The sequence below is a fragment of the Dama dama genome, chromosome 20 (genome assembly GCF_033118175.1).
Source record: "Dama dama isolate Ldn47 chromosome 20, ASM3311817v1, whole genome shotgun sequence".
NCBI classification, from domain to species: Eukaryota; Metazoa; Chordata; class Mammalia; order Artiodactyla; family Cervidae; genus Dama; species Dama dama.
The window spans coordinates 20,454,372-20,467,344 of NC_083700.1; the positions used below are offsets into that span (position 1 = coordinate 20,454,372).

A 12,973-nucleotide genomic window follows, 5' to 3' on the forward strand; every position below is an offset into this window, starting at 1 on the left:
ATTTTCAGTAAGGTACTCTAATGGTTATTGATCAGTGGGAAATGGTACAATCTGCTGGGTTAGACCTCACTGGCATAGACCTCATTGGCACAGATCATAAGTTGGCCCTTAAGAGCATGGCAAAATATTTTTCAGCAAGAATATTTCAGAGGCCAATGACATTATAATGAATTATAATAATTTTGGGGAGAAAACATAAAATAGGATTAGAGCTTCATGCAGAATGTCTTTTGACTATTCATTCCATAACCCCACCATGGGCCTTTCCAGATCAGGTCTGGAAAAGCTTCAGAAGTATTTTCAGAAGGCTCAGTGATTCTTACAATTCAAAGAATAAAATTCTTCCCATGAATGACTAGTTGAAATCACTCACGTTTCTGGTTTGAAATGGGAAGATGAAAATGGGTGGTGGTGCATGCATGTGCACAGGTGCTCAATCTGGGATGCTTCCTTCCACTGCCTATTTTCATAGTCTGGTGGTTTGGAGTGTGTACAAGAGAAGGAATAAATATGGTTCTGCATCTACCTAGTCTTGCACCAAGTACTTTGATTTAGCATTTGGTTTGGAACAAATAGTTGTGTATTGTTTAAAGAGCAATAATATCCTCAAATATCCAAAGAAAATACTAAAATTTTATCACCTCAGGAGGTAATAAAGGAAAAAAATTCTAAAATTACTTGGGAAAGAGGTTACTTTTTGTTTGAGGAAGAATAACAGGAGGATAATCTTGACTGGACCAAACAATTTCTTTGGGCCAATCCATCTCAGCCTTGATTGGAGCAAAAAGCTATCGGGGAGTCTACAGTTTCTTTGAAGATCTACAATGAGTCTATTCATCTCAAAGCAGTTTCCATACATGAATCACCTTGATAAGCAATCACGTGTGGCTTCCAGAATCTAGAAAGGTTTAGGGTAAAAACAGCTTTTAAAAGCTCTTCACTTAATGCTACTTGACTGAAATGTCTCTTGAGGTACAGTGAGTGCCATTTTGATGCCTTTGTTCCAATGACAGTCGTTGGTGCCATTGGGCCTCACCATCTGGCCTATAGCATGATGTTGTCCTCTTGATTAGGTAGAAGCCTTGGGTGGAAAGTGTGGAGATTCTCAAAATTTTCCCAGGAAGTGCAGGGGAGTATTTTCTTTGGAAACCCCATCGTTCTCACCAAAATTTAGAGATTGCTTCTAAAGCTAATTATTTTCCATTTCATTTTTTAAATTATTTATTTATTTGCAGGCCCAGACAAACTTGACTGGAAAAGAAGCCCGGGCATGAGTTAGTATGAGTCCATGACGTGCCACGCACTCCAACCAATTGAAAAACCACGAAAGGGGGAGGGCGGAAGTGACGAGCCGTATCCCTCCGCGGAGCGAGAGGGTCGGTGGGGGGAGTCGGCGTCTCTCTCCCCCGCGCCAGCTCCCGTACACGGAGCCGCATTCCTTGGCCCCCCCGCCCCCCTCCCTCGGGGCCCCCCCCGCCCCCCTCGGGAAAAAAATCCACCCCAAATCACTCGAACCCGAGGGAGGTTTCCTTTCACCCTCGCGGAGACGAGATTTCAACGGTTCCCTCTTCTCCGTCTCCCCCCCAAGCCCCCGTCCCCTCCCCTGCTCCCACCCCCTTCTCCCGGCGCCGGGTGCAAGGTCCCTTTAAGGCGACGGCGCCTTCCTCGGGTCAGACTACCGGCGGCGACGACCACGGGAGGTGAGTGAGCGAGCGAGCCTTCCCTCTCCCCACCCCCTTCTCCCGGGGGTTCCGTTATCTTTTTGCTCGGCGAGACGTTCCGAGGCGAGACAATGAGAGGGGGATGGGGCGGGAACGCGAGGAGTGGGGGCGGGGGCCCGGTGGCGCGCGCCCCCGCCCCCTCGAGTGGCGGCGCGGTCCGCGGCGGCAGCCGGCGTGGGGTGCGGCGCGCGGGCGCGTGTATGAGTGCGTGCGCCCCGGGAGCCGCGGGAGCCGCGCGGCGGGCCGGGCCGGGGAGGCCCCTGTCTGCCTGCCGGTCGCCCCCGCCCCCCGGCGCCCGCCGCGGCGCGCGCGCGCACTCGCGCCCCACGGTCCCGCACACACCCGACGTCCACACGCACACCCGGCGCGAGGCGTCTCGGAGGAGTGGGCGGGCGCGGGTGCGGGCGGCGGCCCGCTGGGGAAGGGGCGGAGGCGCGGGCGGTGGCGAGACGGCGAGGCGCGGCGGGAGGGGCGGGCGAGGGGGCGAGGCCGCGCCGGGGAGGCCGGCGGGCCGACGTCCCCCGGGCGTGGGGGTGGTGCTCGGCCCTCCCCCGCCACCCCCGCCGGGGAACTAGTGGGGCGCTCTTTTTGAGCGCGGGGAGGAAAATGAGTGATTGCCTAGCCGCTCCCTTGTGTTATGTAATCCCGCCTATAGTACATCCGAAGCCTTAGTGCGCTGCAGTTAGTTTACAAAGTCTCCTCCCCTGGCTCTAAAATTTCTTCGGGATGGCGCCGTGATTTATAAAATGGGATGGGGCGGAAAAAGCTTATTTTCGTATGGTTATATCCTGCCGCGGTGGGCGCCATGTTTATCCCAGGGACTATTTTCTCTAGATTCTTAGCACCTTCTGAAAAGGAGGGATATCGTTGATCCACCTGCTTCTTCTGCTTTCGCAAGTTGTCCTGCTTTCTCTCTCGTCAGACGCGGGATTCCTTCAAACTGTTAATAATACAGGACGTTTCTCTGCTTGTCTAGGATATTTTCGGCTCAGAAAAAGGTAGAGCTGGAAAGAGTCTTGTAAGACATTTAGTCCAAACTTATTTTTCGAGATGGAAGCTGAGATACAGGTGTCCCATCTCGGAATAGCCGTCATTCTATTGCAGACTGTGGCCCAGCCTTCTACACTCCTTTAGACACCTCCCACCTCCGCGCTAAACCCCAGAGACGTGCTATTTTACTTTCAAAGGAATTTTTCCATCTAGATGAAGGGAAACGGCGGGGGCGGAGGGCTGCTGCTTGGCAAACGACGTTGAATTTTGAGACCCGTTGCTTTTGGCTCTGGAATTTGGATTCTGAGTTTGAACTACTTAGCACAATCAGTCTTAACTTCAGGATGCATAAAAAGTACCTATCAGGTCGCTAAAAGTGCTGTTTGCGGGATACCTCAGCTACAAGCATATTTGGATGGGATGCTGAGGGGGGTGTATCGTCTGTACTTTTTTAATCTTCAGTCCTTCAGCTGAAACTGATTAAGGTAACCACCGTATTAACAGTTATGGTTCTGGTATGAAGGTGCCCAAACTATCATCTTCGAACAATTAAGTGGCAATCTATGCCCTTGATTTCCTCCCCTTTCTATATTACGGTTATAACGTACCAGCTATGCTGAAGTATCTCAAGCTAAAGGAACTAACAGAATAGAGTCTCTTGGGATGAACATGATTTTGTGTGCACCCCACCTTGTACCAGTGGTAAATCTGGAAAAGCAGTTCCCAAAATGTGGCCTCCTAATTCCTGGGGTTCCCCTCAGGCCCTCTCAGGAGAGCTACGAGGTGGTAACTGTTTTCAAAATAATACTGAGACCCTGGTTAACTTTTTCACTGGCATTTGCACTGATGGTCCAAAGGCAACACTTAATAAAATTACTGTGGGAAACAACTACCATGCTTGAGAATGTCTTTGATGAAGCAGTAAGAATAATCGTTAAGTTTCAACCCTTCAGTACACGTATTTTTAATTTGTAAGAATCCGTGACCAAATGGGAAGTGTGCAAAAACCACTGATACTGCCTACTGAGGTAAATCTTTGTCATAAGGAAAGGTACTTGTGAGATCTAGCTGCGAGTTGCTTGTTTGCTGGACCAGCATTTTTACTTGGAAAGAACGACTGACAAACTAGTTTTTCACACTTGAGCGTTTGCCAATGGTTTCTTGAAAGCAAATGAAGTGAGCTTGTCACCTCAAGGAAAACAATTGACAGTATTTGTTCTCAGTGATAAAAATTTGAGAGCGAAAATTAGAATTTTTAGAAATTTGATATCTCAAGTTTAACAACTTCTGGTACTTAAAAGACTTTCCTTGCAAGTCAGTGTTAACGTCTGATTTTTTAAAATATATTTTATGGTGAAATGTCTCAGCATTTGAAAGATAGGCATAATTCAGTAAATCTGTATTTTCAAATGACTTTTGCATAACTCAAGTCACTGTGAGTAATCTTCAAAATTCACAATACATTGATGGAGTTTAACGTAACTTTCATCAGTAGGGTTTCAGATTCCAATATGCAACTATTGTTTAAGAAACTTTTGTCTGGTTTTAGTACTGTTTCAATACACACATCTATCTGAAAAGGTTTTTAGAACGCGTTTCCCTTTTTCTGTCTGTGTGACAGCAGATCTTCATTATATACATAACCAAAACAACATAGAAGAGCAGACTGAATGCAGAAGCAGGTTTGAGAATCAAACTGCCTTCTATTAACCTAGACATGAAAGATTTCGGAAAATGTAAAACAACATCATTTCACTGTTTTGGGGGAAAATAGTCATTTTTAGTTGAAAATTTGTTAAATATTTTAATTATGTTATCATGTAATGGGTTTGTTGTTTTTTAGTGTACTGATATTTAAACTTTTTACATTTTAATTTCTAAAGTAAATATCAAAAAATTTCTAAAGTAAATATCAAAAGATCTTTTCCACAGTAATAAGAGCTCTTTGAGATCTTTAATAATTTTAAGAATGTAAAGGGGTTCTGAGACCAGAAACTGGGTCTGTCCTATCCTTCTGCTCCTGAGGTCATCCAAATCTGTCTCCCATTTAGAAACTTCTAGAGAATTCAGAGGTGTTAGTTGGAGTTAATAGTGGAAGAGGCAGTGAATTGGGAGATAATTGCACAGCAAAAAAAGCTTAGTAAATATCCCAGACCAGCTGTAACCTTGGGCAAGTTGCTTAAACTGTCTAAACCTCATTTGACCTGATCTATAAAGTGTATTACTTAGGACATAGTTAGGAAAATTCATTGTGGTAATGAATGTAAAGTGCATAATAATGCCTGGTATTATATGACAACAAAATAAAATATATTCCAAATGATGTTTCGTCTTTTTTCTCCATATATGTCTTTTTGTTGTAAGTGGAGATTTCTGATTTAAATTGCAAATCCTAGAGCTGGTGGTGTTTTTGTCATAGTATCAGTATGATAAGACACTGATAGATTCTTTGGCAGTGTGGTTTGTGATAATAAACCATATCCGCAAAAACATTTTTACATGTAACTCGGGAGGAGAGGAGAAAGAAATAACATTTTGCTAGCTTTGGCAGAGTTAAATGAAATTGAGTAGAAATGGAATTTAGACAAACATGTCAATGAAGAACTTCTCTTGGGAGAGAAACTGAATATTGAACGCTTTAAAAATAGGAAACTCAACTGCTCACTACAGTTGTTCAGTAAAGAGCTTATAGTGAATATATACGGATTCTTCTGGATAGGAAGTTTGCTGCCAGATAAGTGGGAACTATTTTATGTTTAGGAATATTAGATTATTAAGAGTAAGAACCCATTGTGAAAGTTATATGTGAGGTTCTACAATAGTTCCTGTGAAGGATAGACTGGGTAAATAAAAGCTTCTTGCTACAAGTTCAACAATAATTTGTTTCATAGCCATACTAAGTATTCAGCCCTATAGATTTTCTGTAATTAATCCCTTTTAAAGGAAAAAATTGAGGTAACTAGACCTTTGTTGCTTTCAGCCCCTAAGTTGTGTCCAGATTCTTTGCAACCCTATAGACTGCAGCACGCCAGACTCCCCTGTCCTTCACTGTCTTGTGGAGTTTGCTCAAATTCGTGTCCATTAAGTCAGTGATGCTATCTAACCATCTCATCCTCTGCTGCCCCCTCCCTTCTCCTTATGCCTTCAACTTGAATACAAATGCAAATTGTTTTGAGGATTATTATTGTTTATTTCTCGCCCAGGAGCAAGAGAGAGTAGTAGTCTATTGTTTGTTTTTAAAACATTTTTTCTGCTCCACATGTTCTTTTTATCTTGATTTACGGGTGGGTATGCACTAGCAGTGGAGAAGGCAGTGGCACCCCCCTCCAGTTCTCTTGCCTGGAAAACCCCATGGACGGAGGAGCCTGGTGGGCTGTGGTCCATGGGGTCACTCAGAGTCAGACACGACTGAGTGACTTCACTTTCACTTTTCACTTTCATGCATTGGAGAAGAAAATGGCAACCCACTCCAGTCTTCTTGCCTGGAGAATCCCAGGGACGGGGGAGCCTGGTGGGCTGCCGTCTATGGGGTAGCACAGTGTCGGACACGACTGAAGCGCCTTAGCAGCAGCAGCAGCATGCACTAGCAGTGAGTTGAAAATGTTAGGTACTGAATTCTTCATTCATGAACTTACTTTAGCACTATAAAAGAATTAGACAAAGGAATCTAGAACTTCACAAGCCAAATGGGGAGAATTTTGGTAGAAAACAGATGTTTTCTTAATCTTATTTGAGATGAAGATAGGTAAACCTTTCTGCCCATTAAATACCTCAGAAGTAGACTGACAGTTGTCAGACTGAGGGATTCTTTTTGCTGCTTTTAAATAAGATTGCGTAGTCTTTTTGTATCTTGCTTTTCAGTTGCATAGGTTTTTACTCATTAGCTGATTTTATAGGACCATATTTGCTGGCATTTAAGGTAACAGTTCAGTCCTCCCTAGAAAGGTATGTATCTGGTACACCCATATTATGGTGGAAAGATGAATGCCAAAGACTTAAAATCACTAGTAGTCCTGTGTAAGTTGCAGTGTTCACTAAAATTTACTGAGTACACGGAAGTCATGTTACCAGTGAGGTTACTACCACAGAACAGAGAAACCAAATAGTTACCAAGATGTCAGATGATCAAGATGTCTTGATTAGTGGAAGATGGCAGTGTTCATCTCATCTTGCAGTAATCTGTGCACCCCAACTTAGTTTTATTTTTTTCTAGTATTATTTAATTATTGTGCAATATATTAAGAATTGTGTATGTATAATCTATGTGAAAATTACTCCTAGAAATGAAAGCAAGTTAACAGAAAATTCAACCCACAAGGCTACCGGTTTGATTTAATAGCAAAAAGGAAATGGCATAATGTTAGAGGTATAAAATATCACAACCAAAAGATGATTCGGTAGTTTTACCCCTAACTGTTTTTTTCTTTTTCTTTAAATTTCAGCTTTATTGAGGTGTAACTGACATAAAATTGTAGGATATTAAAGTGTACATCATGGTAATTTCATACATAAATATTGTGAAACTCTTCCCCCATTCAGTTAACACACCCATCGCCTCACATATTTAGGTTGTGTATGTGTGAACATTTAAGTTCTACTCTTTTAGTGAATCTCAATTATACAGTGTTATCAACTGTAGCCATCATATTTTGCATTAGATTCTCAGACCTTATTCAAGAAAATTTCATGCATGTAAAAAAAAGGTGAAAGAACACAAGGAGAATCTGCAATGAACCCACCACCTAGACTCAATGATTTTTAACATGCTGGCATATTTGATGTCTATAAGAAAACACCAAAACATGTATTTGCTGAACCACCTGAAAGTCATGATACTTCCACTGAACCATTTGCTAAGAGTAAATACATTCTCCTACATAACTAATACTGCTACCCTTTCTAAGAAAAGTAAAATTTTCAAATATAATCTTATATCTAGTCTATTTTTAAATGTTCTAGTTGTCCCCAATATGTCATGTGTACCTTTTTTATGAACCAGAATCCAGTGAAGTTTCACATGTTGCATTTTGTTATATCTTCTCTGTGTGTGTGCATGTGTGTAACTGTGTGTGTGCTTGACATTTTTAGTGTGTTAGTTTTATAAAGTATTCTGTATTCTGCATTTGTCTGATTATTTTGTTTTAAAATGTCCCATTTTCTGGATTTATCTCATTATTTCCCTGTGGTACTACTTATTCTTCTATTGCTATACTTCCTAAAAACTGGAAGTTAAATTTAAGTGCTAGATTTGATTCAGGTTACTTGTTATTGTCAATGGCTTTTGTTGTTGTTGTTGTTCTAACAAAAGAACAGGTGATGACAAGTAGAGTTTGGATTACCGGCTCACATTTTTCTATTTAAACTTGTTATTGTCATAACCTTTGGCTTTGAGATATAGAGCTACTTCTGTAATTTTAAGTTCAAGCACAGTAAGACTTGGAGAAAGACCATAGTAATAAGTTTGCATTTTGTCATTTTGGTTCGCCACCCTCTGAGAAAATGATCTGAAAGTTGAAGAGGCAAGAAGAATTGATATATTTAGCAAAAGCAACCCATAGAGGAATAGAATAGTAAAGAGGTCAAAACCAGAAATTTTCAAAATGGAGATTTGGGGACTTTGGAAAATTATTTTCACAAGGATTATTAACCACAGTTAATACTGATAATGGGGATTACTGATAGTAACAATGAATTTAGAGAACTAACACCATAGTGCTATGCTAAAGTTTTCTAAGGAGAAATTATGTACTTAGGCAGGAACAAGCTCTTTCACGGGTAGATCATTATAGGGTGAAACAAAACTAAATGTATATGAGCTTTATAAAAATGTTTCTATTTAAAAAATGTTTTTATTGTGTAAGATGTAACCATTTGAACAATTCATGGGAATCTGTGCTCATCTTTTCTGTTGCAGAGAGGATAAGTTATTTTAAAAAGAAATGAGAAAATTAACATAAAGTAAATCAACTTGGGCTTCCCTTGTGGCTCAGCTAGTAAAGAATCCCCTGGGATTCTTTGAAGAAGAATTGCTGGGAAAGATTGAAGGTGGGAGGAGAAGGGGACAGCAGAGCATGAGATGGATGGATGGCATCACCGACTCAATGGACATGAGTTCGAGTAAGCTCCAGGAGTTGGTAATGGACAGGGAAGCCTGGTATGCTGAAGTCCATGGAGTCGCAAAGAGTTGGACACGACTAAGTGACTGAACTGAATACAACTATACTTCAATTTAAAAGGAAAATGAGAATTCTTTATGCATTGAATGTGAGATGGTTTTTTTTTTTTTAATTTCTGCTTCAGAATGTGGATTCAATTTGATCTGGGCTTCTCAGTCTTGGCACTGTTAATATTTTGGGCCTGGTAAATAAACCTGGCTATCTCTTGCATTGCAGGATGTTTAATAGCACCCCTGGCCACTTGTCTCTAGATAGATGCCAGTAGCACCCTTCCCCAGCCCCACCCCTAGTATGAGTACCAAAAGTGTCTCCAGACATTGCCGCATGTCTTCTGGGGGCAGGTTATCCCTGTTTGAATGTTACTGAGTTGGATAAAAGCCACTGGCATATGTAGATTCCTTAATGATCTAGATTTCCTTTTATATAACCTGTGTGCAGCTGTTGAACATAGTTACCTTCTGTAGATACGCTGCACAGTTTGGACTGTCTTTACTGTATGCTGAAGAACACTGGAATATGATGACCTTTTTTTTTTTTTAGCTCTGTTGGAAATTTTATTGAAGGTAGAAAGCAGCTCTTCATTTGTAAGTCAGGTGTAGGTCTTTGCTTTATTTCATCCCCCTCCCACCGCCCAATTTGCTTGAAAAAGAACCTGATTAGCTATGTGTTCTGGATAAAGTTTGTGTTAGGAGTACTTAAAAGTTTTGTTTGAAATTCTCGAAAAAATCTTGGGATTCACGAAAAGACAGTCTTTTTAAAAAGTTACTGAGAACCATATTCAGTATTTCATAATAACCTGTAAGGGAAAAGAATCTGAAAAAGAACATGTATAGGCATAACGGGATCACTTTGCTGCACACCTGGAACTGACACATAGTAAATCAGTTCTTTTCAGTTTAATAAATAAGAAAGACATGGTTCCTGCCCACTCAGATATTTCTGGTAGTTAAGGGAAAAATGTTAAATTGAATTATCTTATATGTTAGTTAAATATGAATGTTCCTGTTGTTCCAGCGTATCAGCTAAGAGCCCCAGACTTCAAGGGTCATAGGAGCTAAGCAACTCCACATTATAAAGTAAGTTGCAGGGACTTCCCTGCTGGTCTATTAATGAGGATTCTGTGCTCCTAATTCAGAGGGCAGGGTTCAATCTCTAGTCCAGGAGCTAAGATCCCATATACCCTATAGCATGACTATAAATTAATAAATAACAGGGCCATCTCTGCAGGACTTGTTAGTTGGGAAAGTCAGAAGCTACTTATGCTAGTGTTTGGAAAAGTGGCCAAACATAGGCTTACCATATGACCCAGAAATTCTTCTCAGGTTACTTATCCAAAAGAATGATAACATATGCACATACAGAGACTTGGGCCCAAATGTTCATAGCAGATTTATTCATAATAACCTGAAAAATTGAAAACAACTATCTGCCAACATGTGGATGGATAAACAAATGATGGCTTATCCATAAATGAAGTGCTGCTGCTAAGTCGCTTCAGTCGTGTCTGACTGTGCGACCCCATAGATGGCAGCCCACCAGGCTCCCCCATCCCTGGGATTCTCTAGGCAAGAACACTGGAGTGGGTTGCCATTTCCTTCTCCAGTGCATGAAAGTGAAAAGTGAAAGTGAAGTCGCTCAGTCGTGTCCAACTCTTAGCGACCTCATGGACCGCAGCCTACCAGGCTCCTCCGTCCATGGGATTTTCCAGGCAAGAGTACTGGAGTGGGGTGCCGTTGCCTTCTCCAAAATGAAGCACTACTCAGTGATAAAAAATAAACTACTTAAAAATTCAGCAAAACCTAGATGATTGTGTTAAGGTAATGAAGGCAGACTCAAAAAAAAAGTTACTTGTTAAAGGACTTGATTAAAATCTATATGTTGTGTCGTCTTTGATTCTTCTTAAAAAATTTTTTTAACTAGATGTGAATTCTACCAGTAAGGAAAATGATGTAGGCATCTTGTGAAGGGGAAGGGAAAGGTTTGGAAAAGAGTGAAAGTACTGAGAATTAGTAAATGTAAATTTAAAAGATTGAAACATCTCAAGAATCTCAGGAGAAAATAGAATTTAAGGTTCTAAGACAAGGGTTATTTGTAGATGTGGAATTTTTTTCTTTTTTTTTTTTTTGCCAAATGACACAGAAGCAAATTGAAGGTAGTTGACTAAGAATTGGGGATTAATGTGGAAATAATTTTATGTTTAAAATGAGCAGAAAAGCCCCTAGCATCTAGACTGTGATCTTGGAATATCATTCTGTAACAGAAGGAATCAGGGTTCCTTGGGAAAATGGATGATTGTTGTTATGGGGCAGGAATGTATGAGATGAGCCTGGAACTTTTTTTTTATCCCATAGCCAGAATTTTATCAAACACTACTAAGCATTTTGTCACAAGAACTCAAGGAGCCAACTGAGAAGTTCCCAGTGAGCAAAATAGGACACTCTGAATATCAATAAGGTTAACTGCTGTGGATCAAAGCACATCAAATATGATTAAATCTGTAATGTGATACAATGATAGTTTAAGAACAAGCTTATTGGTCACTTTGAAGAAATACTAGTGAAACATTATTATTTTGAAAACTGGTAAATAAAGAGAAGCAAGATGGAAAGAATCAAGACTTCTATTTGAACTGCACCACTGGGTAACCAGATAGTAGATATGTTTTTGTTTTTCAAAATCAGAGTGTTTCAGTTAACAAATGAAAAGGAAGTGATAGATTTAGAATGACTATATCTAGGCATTGAGCCTGGATGGGAGGGTTCCTGATGGAAGAAAATCCTGCCCTTATGAGTAGTCTTGTGGGGGGAGAGGGCAATGTTAAACCTGTATCTAATCATGCCTGTAGATGCAGCTTATGAAGATCTAGAAATGAAGAGACCTAAGAAATCTATCAAATAATCATTATATGTAGACCTTATTTAACTCCAAATCAAAGCAAACTTTAAGAAATATAGTGTTTAATGAAGACATGGAACCAACCTAAATGTCTTATCAACAGAGGAATAAATAAGATGTGGTACATGTGTACAATGGAATACTACTCAGCCACAAAAAGGAATGAAATAATGCCATTTGCTGCAACATGCATAGACCTAAAGATTATAATACTGAGTGAAGTCAGACAGAGAAAGACAAATAGAGAATATCACTTATACCTGGAATCTTAAAAAATGATACAGATGAACTTATTTACAAAACAGAAACAGGCTCACAGACTTCAAAAACAAACTTATGAACTTCCTTGGTGATAACAGTGGGTAAGAATCCACCTGGCAATGCAGGGGACACCGCATTGTCCCTGGTTTGATCCCTGGTTCGAGAAGATTCCACGTCACAGAAAAACTAAACCTGTGCCCCACAGTTACTGAGCCGTTGGGTTCCACGAGCCTGTCTCCCGGAGCACGGGAAGCCACCACAATGAGAAGCCGGCATGCCTAAACCGAGAGTAGCCCCACTGTCCACAACTAGCAAAAGTGAGCACGCTGCAATGAGGACGCAGAGCAACCAAATGAATAATTTAAAGAAAAAAGCAAATGTATGGTTACCAAAGGGGAAAGGTGGGGGGAGGGATAAATTAGGAGTTTGGGATTAACATATACACATTACTATGTATAAAATGTGTATAAAATAGATAATCAACAAGGACCTGCTGTGTAGCACAGCAAACTGTCCTCAGTATTCCGTAATAACTAACACAGGAAAAGAATCTGAAAAAAAATGGATATATGAACATGTATAACTGAATCCTTTTGTTGTACACCTGAAACTAATACAACATTGTAAATCATACTCCAATAACTATATTTGAGCGGCTTCCCCAGTGGTCCAGTGGTTAAGAATCTGCCTGCCAGTTCAGGGATGTTCGATCCCTGATCCAGGATGGATCCCACATGCCAAAGAGCAACTAAACCCATGTAACACAACTACTGAGCCCACTCACCTTGGGTCTGTGCTCTAGGACAAGACAAGCCACCGCAATGAGAAGCACGAACACTGCAACCAAGAGGAGCCCCTGTTTGCCTCTAGAGAAAGCCCACATGCAGCAGTGAAGACCCAGTGCAGCCAAAAATAAATAAAGCTTTAAAA

The 12,973-nt window shown here is 40.9% G+C and overlaps 1 protein-coding gene across 4 annotated transcripts in view; it reads left to right on the forward strand.

Annotated features, from left to right (window-relative positions):
- Positions 1 to 1,566: 1,566 nt before the first annotated feature.
- The window catches only part of POGZ (pogo transposable element derived with ZNF domain), a 46,483-nt gene continuing 35,076 nt past the window's right edge, over positions 1,567 to 12,973 (forward strand). For all 4 annotated transcript variants that reach the window (XM_061120833.1, XM_061120834.1, XM_061120835.1 and 1 more), the window contains exon 1: positions 1,567 to 1,700. The gene's annotated coding sequence lies outside the window, so the exon portion shown is untranslated. The remainder of the gene's footprint in view (positions 1,701 to 12,973) is intronic.